The sequence below is a fragment of the Etheostoma spectabile genome, unplaced genomic scaffold (assembly GCF_008692095.1).
Source record: "Etheostoma spectabile isolate EspeVRDwgs_2016 unplaced genomic scaffold, UIUC_Espe_1.0 scaffold00018535, whole genome shotgun sequence".
Classification (NCBI taxonomy): domain Eukaryota; kingdom Metazoa; phylum Chordata; class Actinopteri; order Perciformes; family Percidae; genus Etheostoma; species Etheostoma spectabile.
Window position 1 is genome coordinate 1 of NW_022604311.1, and position 11,553 is coordinate 11,553.

Below are 11,553 nucleotides of genomic sequence, written 5' to 3' on the forward strand. Positions count from 1 at the left end.
CTTAGTCTTTCACACCCAAGTGGAAATCAATGCAACCAGTTCTATTTGTTATAGTGTACCGAGCACCTGTCCATACTCTGAATTTTTATCAGAATTTGCAGAGTTTCTATCGAACTTAGTGCTAAAAACGGACAAAGTTATTATGTAGGGATTTTATATTCATGTGGACGATGAGAATGATAGCCTTAGCACTGCGTTATCTCTATTAGATTCCATTGGCTTCTCTCAAAGTGTACATAAAACTGACTCACCGTTGTAACCACACCCTCGATCTGTTCTGGTATATGGTGTTGAAATTGAACATTTAATAGTGTTCCCACAGAATCCCTTCCATCTGACCACTGTTTGATAACTTTGAGTTTATACTGCTGAACTACACGCCGTTAGGCAAAACATCCTATACAAGATGTCTATCTGATAGTGCTGTAGCTAAATTAAGGATACGATTCCGTTAGCATTTAATTCATTACCAAGTCCAAAGTAACGGAGGACTCTATGCTATTAGTCCCTCCCAAATCGATCATTTTGTTGATAGTGCAGCAGGCTCGCTACGAATGACTCTAGACTCTGTTGCCCCCTCTAAAAAGAAGATAATAAAACAAAGAAGGTTAGCTCCATGGTATAACACTGAAACTCGCAAATTAAAGCAAATAGCGCGAAACTTGAGAAGATCTGGCGCTCCACCAAACTGGAAAATTCTCGTTTAACCTGGCAAGATAGTCTTAAAACGTATAGGAAGGCCTCGTAATGCCAGAGCAGCGTACTACTCGTCATTGATAGAGGAAAATAGGAACAACCCCAGGTTTCTTTTCAGTACTGTAGCCAGGCTAACAGAAGGTCACAGCTCTACTGAGCCAAGTATTTCCATAGCTCTTAGTAGTAACGACTTTATGAGGTTCTTCAATGATAAAATTATAACTATTAGAAGCAAAATTCACCAAGACCTGCCTTTAACTGGCACTGACTTATCTCTAAACTCAGGAACCTTAGAAACAGCTGTAAAACCAGATACATGTTTTGACTGCTTTGCTTCACTTGATCTTTATCAATTTAATTCAATATTTGTTCATCTAAGCATCAACCTGCCTCTTAGATCCCATCCCGACTAGGCTACTTAAAGAAGTTTACCATTAGTCACACTTCACTACTAAATATAATCAATTTGTCTTTATTAACAGGCTATGTACCACAGCAGTTTAAAGTAGCTGTAATTAAACTCTTCTGAAAAGCCAAACCTTGATCCAGATGTTTAGCCAACTATAGACCTATATCCAACCTTCCATTTCTCTCTAAGATTCTTGAGAAAGCAGTCGCCAAACAGCTGTGTGACTTTCTGCATAGCAACAGCTTATTTGAGGATTTTCAGTCAGGATTTAGAGTTCATCATAGCACAGAGACAGCACTTGTGAAAATTACTAATGACCTCCTAATTGCTTCAGACAAAGGACTTATCTCTGTACTTGTGTTATTAGATCTTAGCGCTGCATTTGATACCATTGACCATTATATCTTATTACAGAGATTGGAACATTTAATTGGCATTAAAGGGACTGCTCTAAGCTGGTTTAAGTCTTATTTATCAGATCGATCTCAGTTTGTTAATGTTAACGATGAATCCTCTGTGCACGCCAACGGTAGTCATGGAGTCCCACAAGGATCTGTGCTCGGTCCAATCCTGTTCACTTTATATATGCTTCCTTTAGGCAGTATATTAGGAAACACTCCATAAACTTCATGTTATGCAGATGATACTCAATTATATCTTTCAATCAAGCCGGATGAAACTAATCAGTTAGCTAAACTTCAAACGTGCCTTCAAGATATTAAAACCTGGATGACCTGTAATTTTCTAATGTTAAACTCCGATAAAACTGAAGTTATTGCTCTCGGACCCAGCACCTTCGTGACGCCACTATCCAAAGATATGTTACTCTGGATGGCATCACCCTGGCCTCCAGCACCACAGTGAAGAATCTTGGAGTCATCTTTGATCAGGACATGTCCTTTAATTCCCATTTAAAGCAAATTTCAGGATCGCCTTTTTCACCTACGTAATATTGCAAAAATCAGGAATATCCTGTCTAAAAATGATGCAGAAAAACTAGTCCATGCATTGTTACTTCTAGGTGGATTACTGCAATTCTCTGTTATCAGGCTGCTCGAAAAAATCCATAAAGACTCTACAGCTGATCCAGAATGCTGCGGCACGTGTTCTGACAGGAACCAGGAAAAGAGATCACGTTTCTCCTGTTTTAGCTTCTCTGCATTGGCTTCCTGAAAATTAGAATAGAATTTAAAATCCTTCTTCTCACCTACAAAGCTCTTCATGGTCAGGCTCCATCTTATCTTAAAGAGCTTATAGTACCTTACAACCCTAGAGAGAACTACGCTCCCAGAATGCAGGGTTACTGGTGGTTCCTAGAGTCTCTAAAAATAGAACAGGAGCCAGAGCGTTCAGCTATCAAGCTCCTCTCCTGTGGAACCAGGTTCCAGTTGGGTCCGGGAGGCAGACACCGTCTCCACATTTAAGAGTAGGCTTAAGACTTTCCTTTTTGATAAAGCTTATAGTTAGGGCATAGAATCGAATATTGGTAGGGAGTAGTAGTTAGTCACATTGTTTTCAGATTTATCTATCATATAAATAACTAAAGGGAGACTTGGCATACAGCCCGATCCGGTTGGGGAGAGTTCTGGCCCGGCCGGGCTGGAGCTCTCTTACCTCGTCTCTCTTGGTTTGTTGTAATAGTTTAGACAGCTGGGGACTTATTTTATACACTAGTTAGGGCATAGAATCGAATATTGTTAGGGAGTAGTAGCTAGTCACATAGTTTTCAGATTATCTAAATATAATCAAGAATATAATAGAACCAAAGGGAGACTTGGCATACAGTCCGATCCGGTTGGGGAGAGTTCTGGCCCGGCCGGGCTGGAGCTCTCTTTACCTCGTCTCTCTGGTTTTGTTGTAATAGTTTAGACAGCTGGGGACTTATTTTGATACACTGAGCTCCTCTCTCCTCTATCTTTCCATCTTTTCATTTATGTGCATCCATGTCCCAGAAATGCTTGTTACTAACCTATTTCTGGGGAGTCATTCCCGGAGTCCTTATGTTCTTTTTCCCCAGCATGTTCCCTTGGATCAGAGAGGCTCCGAAATCAGGGTAGCAGCTATTGCCATGGTTCCGCTACCGTTCTGTGATGCCATGTTCAACTGCTACACTGTGGTGCCCTGCTACGTCCTGCTACGTCCTGCTACGTCCTGCTGGTGCCTTGTAATGCTGCACAGCGTCCTGCTATGCCATGAACTACCACAAAGAACTGCTACAAATTACTAATTTTTTCTATTTTGTTATTGCCACTATTCATTCTAACCCCACGGCCGCCCGTCAGACACCGCCTACCAAGAGCCTGGGTCTGACCGAGGTTTCTGCCTAAAAGAAGTTTTTTCCTCGCCACTGTCGCACTGTTGCTTGCTCTGGAGGAAACTAGAACTGTTGGGTCCTTGTAAATCCGGAGTGTGGTCTATCTGTAAAGTGTCTTGAGATAATTCTTGTTATGAATGATACTATAAATAAAATTGAATTGAAAAATTGAATTGTTTGTGGGATAACAAAGAACTTCAACTGCTGCTGCAGAGAGAGACAGTAATTGCGCAGCCAGAGCTGCTCCAATGAAATAAAGCAGCTGAGGAAACAGAAATCCTCCACACCAGGTAGAATCACTGCCCCAACGTTCCTTAGTCAACTCCCTGTTGACATGGCATCCATGCTGTCATCCGTCCAGTAACCCATCCAGTAAAGTAACAAACAACGGTAAGAAGTATGGGTTCCAAAGGGACTTCATGTGAATTCAGTGATAACCCTAGTCGACAGTTCTAACCATCTTTCCTCAAAGACCCAACCAATGCTGCCGAAACCCGGGATGAACCAGGACCTTTAGATCTTCAGTCTAATGCTCTCCCATCTGAGCTATTTCGGCTCAAAATAGCATTTTGTGGTGGCTGTCACAAGGAAAAAACGTATATCGAACAACTAACAGAGATATTTCAAAAACAGCAAGGTTCCACACATCATTTGGGGGCTCTTTGCGGGAAAACAAAGAACTTCAACTGCTGCTGCAGAGAGAGACAGTAATTGCGCAGCAGAGCTGCTCCAAATGAAATAAACCAGCTGAGGAAACAGAGGTCGTTCCACACCAGGTAGAATCATTGCCCCAACGTTCCTTAGTCAACTCCCTTTTGACATGGCATCCATCCTGTCATCCGTCCAGTAACCCATCTAGTAAAGTAACAACCACGGTAAGGAGTATGGGTTCCAAAGGGACTCATGTGGAATTCAGTGATAACCCTAGTCGACAGTTCTAACCATCTTTCCTCAAAAGACCCAACCAATGCTGCCGAAACCTGGGATTGAACCAGGGACCTTTAGATCTTCAGTCTAACGCTCTCCCAACTGAGCTATTTCGGCTCAAAACGGCATTTTGTGTGGCTGTTCACAGGAAAAAAAACGTATATCGAACAACTAACAGAGATATTTCAAAACAGCAAGGTTCCACATCATTTGGGGGCTCTTTGCAGGAAAACAAGAACTTCAACTGCTGTTGCAGAGAGAGACAGTAATTGCCCAGCAGAGCTGCTCCAAATGAAATAAACCAGCTGAGGAAACAGAGGTCCTTCCACACCAGGTACAATCACTGCCCCAACGTTCCTTAGTCAACCCTGTTGACATGGCATCCATCCCGTCATCCGTCCAGTAATAGCCAACGGTAAGGAGTATGGGTTCCAAAGGGACTTCATGTGGAATTCAGTGATAACCCTAATCGACAGTTCTAACCATCTTTCCTCAAAAAGACCAACCAATGCTGCCGAAACCCGGGATTGAACCAGGGACCTTAGATCTTCAGTCTAACGCTCTCCCAACTGAGCTATTTCGGCTCAAATAGCATTATTTGGTGGCCATATGAGGAAAAGAACACATATCGAAAAAATACAGAGATATTTCAAAAACAGCAAGGTTCCACACATCATTTGGGGGCTCTTTGCGGGAAAACAAAGAACTTCAACTGCTGCTGCAGAGAGAGAAAGTAATTGCCCAACAGAGCTGCTCCAAATGAAATAAACCAGCTGAGGAAACAGAGGTCCTTCCACACCAGGTACAATAACTGCCCCAACGTTCCTTAGTCAACTCACTGTTGACATGGCATCCATCCTGTCATCCGTCCAGTAACAACCAACGGTAAGGAGTATGGGTTCCAAAGGGACTTCTTGTGGAATTCAGTGATAACCCTAATAGACATTTCTAACCATCTTTCCTCAAAAGACCCAACAAATGCTGCCGAAACCCGGGATTGAACCAGGGACATTTAGATCTTCAGTCTAACGCTCTCCCAACTGAGCTATTTCAGCTGAAAATTGCATTTTGTTGTGGCCGTTACGAGAAAAAGAACAAATATTGAAAATAAAAGAGATATTTCAAAAACAGTAAGGTCCACATATCATTATGGGGCTGTTTGGGGATAACAAAGAACTTCAACTGCTGCTGCAGAGAGAGACGTAATTGCCCAGCAGAGCTGCTCCACATGAAATAAACCAGCTGAGGAAACAAAGATCCTTCCACACCAGGTACAATTACTGCCCCAACGTTCCTTAGTCAACTCCCTGTTGACATGGCATCCATCCTGTCATCCGTCCAGTAACCCATCCAGTAAAGTAACAACCAACGGTAAGGAGTATGGGTTCCAAAGGGACTTCTTGTGGAATTCAGTGATAACCCTTATCGACCGTTCTAAGCATCTTTCCTCAAAAGATCCCACCAATGCTGCCGAAACCCGGGATTGAACCAAGGACTTTTAGATCTTCAGTCTAACGCTCTCCCAACTGAGCTATTTCGGCTCAAAATAGCATTATTTGGTGGCCATTACGAGGAAAAGAACACATATCGAAAAAATAACAGAGATATTTCAAAAACAGCAAGGTTCCACACATCATTTGGGGGCTCTTTGCGGGAAAACAAAGAACTTCAACTGCTGCTGCAGAGAGAGAAAGTAATTGCCCAGCAGAGCTGCTCCAAATGAAATAAACCAGCTGAGGAAACAGAGGTCCTTCCACACCAGGTACAATAACTGCCCCAACGTTCCTTAGTCAACTCCCTGTTGACATGGCATCCATCCTGTCATCCGTCCAGTAACAACCAACGGTAAGGAGTATGGGTTCCAAAGGGACTTCTTGTGGAATTCAGTGATAACCCTTATCGACAGTTCTAAGCATCTTTCCTCAAAAGATCCCACCAATGCTGCCGAAGCCCAGGATTGAACCAAGGACCTTTAGATCTTCAGTCTAACGCTCTCCCAACTGAGCTATTCCGGCTCAAAATAACGTTTTGCGGTGGCGGTTACGAGGAAAAGAACACGTATCGAAAAAAATAACAGACATATTTCAAAAACAGCAGGGTTCCACACATCATTTGGGGGCTCTTTGCGGGAAAACAAAGAACTTCAACTGCTGCTGCAGAGAGAGACAGTAATTGCGCAGCAGAGCTGCTCCAAATGAAATAAACCAGCTGAGGAAACAGAGGTCCTTCCACACCAGGTAGAATCACTGCCCCAACGTTCCTTAGTCAACTCGCTGTTGACATGGCATCCATCCTGTCATCCGCCCAGTAACCCATCCAGTAAAGTAACAACCAACGGTAAGGAGTATGGGTTCCAAAGGGACTTCATGTGGAATTCAGTGATAACCCTAGTCGACAGTTCTAACCATCTTTCCTCAAAAGACCCAACCAATGCTGCCGACACCCGGGATTGAACCAAGGACCTTTAGACATTCAGTCTAACGCTATCCCAACTGAGCTATTTCGGCTGAAAATTGCATTTTGTTGTGGCCGTTACGAGAAAAAGAACAAATATTGAAAAGTTAAAAGAGATATTTCAAAAACAGTAAGGTTCCACATATCATTAGGGGGCTGTTTGTGGGATAACAAAGAACTTCAACTGCTGCTGCAGAGAGAGACAGTAATTGCGCAGCAGAGCTGCTCCAAATGAAATAAACCAACTGAGGAAACAGAGATCCTTCCACACCAGGTAGAATCACTGCCCCAACGTTCCTTAGTCAACTCCCTGTTGACATGGCATCCATCCTGTCATCCGTCCAGTAACAACCAACGGTAAGGAGTATGGGTTCCAAAGGGACTTCATGTGGAATTCAGTGATAACCCTAGTCGACAGTTCTAACCATCTTTCCTCAGAAGACCCAACCAATGCTGCCGAAACCCGGGATTGAACCAGGGACCTTTAGATCTTCAGTCTAATGCTCTCCCATCTGAGCTATTTCGGCTCAAAATAGCATTTTGTGGTGGCTGTCACGAGGAAAAAACGTATATCGAACAACTAACAGAGATATTTCAAAAACAGCAAGGTTCCACACATCATTTGGGGGCTCTTTGCGGGAAAACAAAGAACTTCAACTGCTGCTGCAGAGAGAGACAGTAATTGCGCAGCAGAGCTGCTCCAAATGAAATAAACCAGCTGAGGAAACAGAGGTCCTTCCACACCAGGTAGAATCACTGCCCCAACATTCCTTAGTCAACTCCCTATTGACATGGCATCCATCCTGTCATCCGTCCAGTAACCCATCCAGTAAAGTAACAACCAACGGTAAGGAGTATGGGTTCCAAAGGGACTTCATGTGGAATTCAGTGATAACCCTAGTCGACAGTTCTAACCATCTTTCCTCAGAAGACCCAACCAATGCTGCCGAAACCCGGGATTGAACCAGGGACCTTTAGATTTTCAGTCTAATGCTCTCTCATCTGAGCTATTTCGGCTCAAAATAGCATTTTGTGGTGGCTGTCACAAGGAAAAAACGTATATCGAACAATTAACAGAGATATTTCAAAAACAGCAAGGTTCCACACATCATTTGGGGGCTCTTTGCGGGAAAACAAAGAACTTCAACTGCTGCTGCAGAGAGAGACAGTAATTGCGCAGCAGAGCTGCTCCAAATGAAATAAACCAGCTGAGGAAACAGAGGTCCTTCCACACCAGGTAGAATCACTGCCCCAACGTTCCTTAGTCAACTCCCTTTTGACATGGCATCCATCCTGTCATCCGTCCAGTAACCCATCCAGTAAAGTAACAACCAACGGTAAGGAGTATGGGTTCCAAAGGGACTTCATGTGGAATTCAGTGATAACCCTAGTCGACAGTTCTAACCATCTTTCCTCAAAAGACCCAACCAATGCTGCCGAAACCTGGGATTGAACCAGGGACCTTTAGATCTTCAGTCTAACGCTCTCCCAACTGAGCTATTTCGGCTCAAAATAGCATTATTTGGTGGCCATTATGAGGAAAAGAACACATATCGAAAAAATACAGAGATATTTCAAAAACAGCAAGGTTCCACACATCATTTGGGGGCTCTTTGCGGGAAAACAAAGAACTTCAACTGCTGCTGCAGAGAGAGAAAGTAATTGCCCAACAGAGCTGCTCCAAATGAAATAAACCAGCTGAGGAAACAGAGGTCCTTCCACACCAGGTACAATAACTGCCCCAACGTTCCTTAGTCAACTCCCTGTTGACATGGCATCCATCCTGTCATCCGTCCAGTAACAACCAACGGTAAGGAGTATGGGTTCCAAAGGGACTTCTTGTGGAATTCAGTGATAACCCTAATCGACAGTTCTAACCATCTTTCATCAAAAGACCCAACAAATGCTGCCGAAACCCGGGATTGAACCAGGGACCTTTAGATCTTCAGTCTAACGCTCTCCCAACTGAGGCAAGGCAAGGCAAGGCAGCTTTATTTGTATAGCACATTTCAGCAACAGGGCAATTCAAAGTGCTTTACATAAAATCATTAAAACAGATAAAACACAAGTACAAACAGTTAAAAGTCATAAGCATTAAAAATCAATAAGACACATGAATAGACAGTTAAAAACAAAATAGAAACATTAGGACACATAAAACACAAGAATAAAAGTTACAGTGCAGCTAAGAATTTAAAGAAATGAGCATTCATTTAAAGAAAGGCAGCATCAAAAAGAAAGGTCTTCAGCCTTGATTTAAAAGAACTGAGAGTAGCAGCGGATCTACAGGTTCTGGAGGTTTATTATCCAGATATGAGGAGCATAGAAACTGAAAGCTGCTTCACCCCTGTTAGTTCTGACTCTGGGGACAGAAAGTAGACCTGTCCCAGAGGACCTGAGAGGTCTGGGGGGGTCGTAGTGTAGTAGCAGATCAGAAATGTATTTTGGACCTAAACCGTTAAGGTATTATAAACTAGCAAGAGTACTTTGAAATCAATCTTGTGAGACACAGGAAGCCAGTGTAAAGACTTCAGAACTGGAGTGATGTGATCCAGTCTTTGGTCTTAGTGAGGACTCGAGCAGCAGCGTTCTGATCAGCTGCGCTGTCTGATTGATTTTTTAGGGCGACCTGTAAAGACCCCGTTACAGTAGTCAAGTCTATGAAGATGAAAGCATGGACCAGTTTTTCCAAGTCCTGTTGACACATAAGTCCTTTAACCCTTGATATGTTCTTAAGGTGATAGTAGGCTGACTTTGTTATTGTCTTAATGTGGCTGTTAACGTTCGGTCTGAGTCATGACTACACCAAGATTTCTGGCTTTGTCTGTTGTTTTAACATTGTGTTTGATGAAGCTGAGCGACAGCTTGTAAATCGTTCCTCTTTTTTTCAAAAACACACTACCTCAGTTTTTCCTTCATTTAATTTCAGAAAGTTCTGGCACATCCAGTCGTTAATTGTTTGATGCAGTCGTCAGTTTTTGTAATGGACTATAGTCCCCTGGCGATAAGGTTATGTAAATTGTGTGTTCATCCGCATAACTATGGTAACTTATTTGTTTTTCTCCATTATCTGGAGCCAGTGGGAAGCATGTAGATGTGTAAACAGAAGAGGCCCCAGAATGGAGCCTTGCGGAACTCGCACGTCATATTTGTACGCTCAGATGTATAATTACCTATTGACACAAAGTACATCCCTATCTTTGGTAGGATTCAAACCAGTTTAGTACTAAGCCAGAAAGTCCTACCCCCGTTTTCCAATCGGTCTAGTAATATGTCATGGTCGACCGTGTCAAATGCAGCACTGAGATCAAGTAATACTAGATTGAAATTTTGCCACTATCGTGTTAAGGTGGATGTCATTAAAGACTTTGACAAGAGCCGTTTCTTTCAGTGTGTGGTGTGGTCGGAAACCGACTGAAAGGTATCAAACACTGTTGCTTAGTGACAAGAAATGGTTGAGTTGTTGAAAAAGACCTTTTTCAATGATTTTACTAAAAACGGAAGGTTGATATTGGCCTATAGTTGCTCATAGTGACTTGTCTAGGTGTTGTTTTTAATAGTGGCTGATTACTGCAGTTTTCAGGGCTGTGGAAAGATACCTGAAAGAAGAGATGTGTTCACAATCTGTAGAAGATCACGAAGTAAAAACAATTGGAAACTTTTGAAAAGTCCGTTGGTAGAATATCAAGGCAACAGGTCGAGGTTTTCAGATGTTGAATAATGTCCTCCAGGTTGTATGGTTGATTGTTGAAATTCTGTCATATTGGAACTAGTTTTGCTTGAACACTGTACAACACATATCCTGAATGATATGGAGGCACTGACTGTTTGTCTAATCTTCTGATTTTGTCTTTGAAGAAGGAGGCAAAGCTATTGCAGGCCTTGGTAGATAAAAGTTCAGATGCTATGGTACTGGAGGTTTGTTAACCTATCAAGTAGCAAACCAAAGCACGTGAATTATTATGTTTCTGAGATAATATCAGAGAAGAAGGACCTTCTTGCATTCCTCAGTTCCAAATTATAAATGCGAAGTCTCTCTTTATAGGGTTATAATGGACCAGGAGATGTTGTTTTTCGCCACCTCGTTCAGCTTTCCTACACTCTCCTTTTTTCTGTTCTCACCAGTAGGACATTTCTCCAGGAGATCTTTCTTACCAGAAGCAACAACTTTGACCTTAGTGGGAGCAATGGCATCAATAACATTTGTAATTTACCGTTGAAATTGTCTACAAGCTCACTGCTGCTAGCCCAGAGGGGCGGCGTGTGGAGGAGAAAAGCTGAATAAATGTTTCACTGGTGTTTTCAGTGATTATACCGTTTTCTGATTATCTTTTGTTTGGACACTTTTGGGCACAGAGATAGTGCCGTTAAGAAAACACAGGACCTGATCAGAGAGAGCAACGTCAGTCACCACAACCTTGGAAATGTTCAGACCCTTTGAGGACCAATCAAGTACAGAGTGGGCCCCTATTGTGAGTGGGCTTCGTCACATGCGGAGTCAGTCCATAGTTCTCAAAAACACAACACAGTTCTTTGGTCCCCCTGTCCTGGGGGTTGTCAACATGAATGTTAAAATACACCGCAATGATTTACACAATCAAAGTTAATACAGATTATAGAAGCAGTTCAGTGAAGTCATCAATGAAGGTTGCACAATATTTAGGTGGCCTGTAGATATTTAGAAACATCGCTTGAGGGGAAGATCTTAATTGAAGAGCCACATATTCAAAAGAAGCAAATTTCCATAACATAT

General features: G+C 42.6%; 9 non-coding genes across 9 annotated transcripts; all 9 read right to left on the reverse strand.

Annotated features, from left to right (window-relative positions):
• Positions 1–4,390: 4,390 nt before the first annotated feature.
• On the reverse strand, positions 4,391–4,463 carry trnaf-gaa (transfer RNA phenylalanine (anticodon GAA)). The gene has a single exon. It is a non-coding gene; the product is annotated as a tRNA-Phe (tRNA).
• Positions 4,464–4,858: 395 nt separating this feature from the next.
• trnaf-gaa (transfer RNA phenylalanine (anticodon GAA)) lies at positions 4,859–4,930 on the reverse strand. The gene has a single exon. It is a non-coding gene; the product is annotated as a tRNA-Phe (tRNA).
• A 398-nt stretch (positions 4,931–5,328) lies between these two features.
• On the reverse strand, positions 5,329–5,401 carry trnaf-gaa (transfer RNA phenylalanine (anticodon GAA)). Its single transcript has one exon. It is a non-coding gene; the product is annotated as a tRNA-Phe (tRNA).
• Positions 5,402–5,814: 413 nt separating this feature from the next.
• On the reverse strand, positions 5,815–5,887 carry trnaf-gaa (transfer RNA phenylalanine (anticodon GAA)). Its single transcript has one exon. It is a non-coding gene; the product is annotated as a tRNA-Phe (tRNA).
• Positions 5,888–6,288: 401 nt separating this feature from the next.
• Positions 6,289–6,361, reverse strand: trnaf-gaa (transfer RNA phenylalanine (anticodon GAA)). Its single transcript has one exon. It is a non-coding gene; the product is annotated as a tRNA-Phe (tRNA).
• Positions 6,362–6,780: 419 nt separating this feature from the next.
• On the reverse strand, positions 6,781–6,853 carry trnaf-gaa (transfer RNA phenylalanine (anticodon GAA)). The gene has a single exon. It is a non-coding gene; the product is annotated as a tRNA-Phe (tRNA).
• A 401-nt stretch (positions 6,854–7,254) lies between these two features.
• Positions 7,255–7,327, reverse strand: trnaf-gaa (transfer RNA phenylalanine (anticodon GAA)). The gene has a single exon. It is a non-coding gene; the product is annotated as a tRNA-Phe (tRNA).
• A 417-nt stretch (positions 7,328–7,744) lies between these two features.
• trnaf-gaa (transfer RNA phenylalanine (anticodon GAA)) lies at positions 7,745–7,817 on the reverse strand. The gene has a single exon. It is a non-coding gene; the product is annotated as a tRNA-Phe (tRNA).
• Positions 7,818–8,234: 417 nt separating this feature from the next.
• trnaf-gaa (transfer RNA phenylalanine (anticodon GAA)) lies at positions 8,235–8,307 on the reverse strand. The gene has a single exon. It is a non-coding gene; the product is annotated as a tRNA-Phe (tRNA).
• Between the last annotated feature and the right edge of the window lie 3,246 nt (positions 8,308–11,553).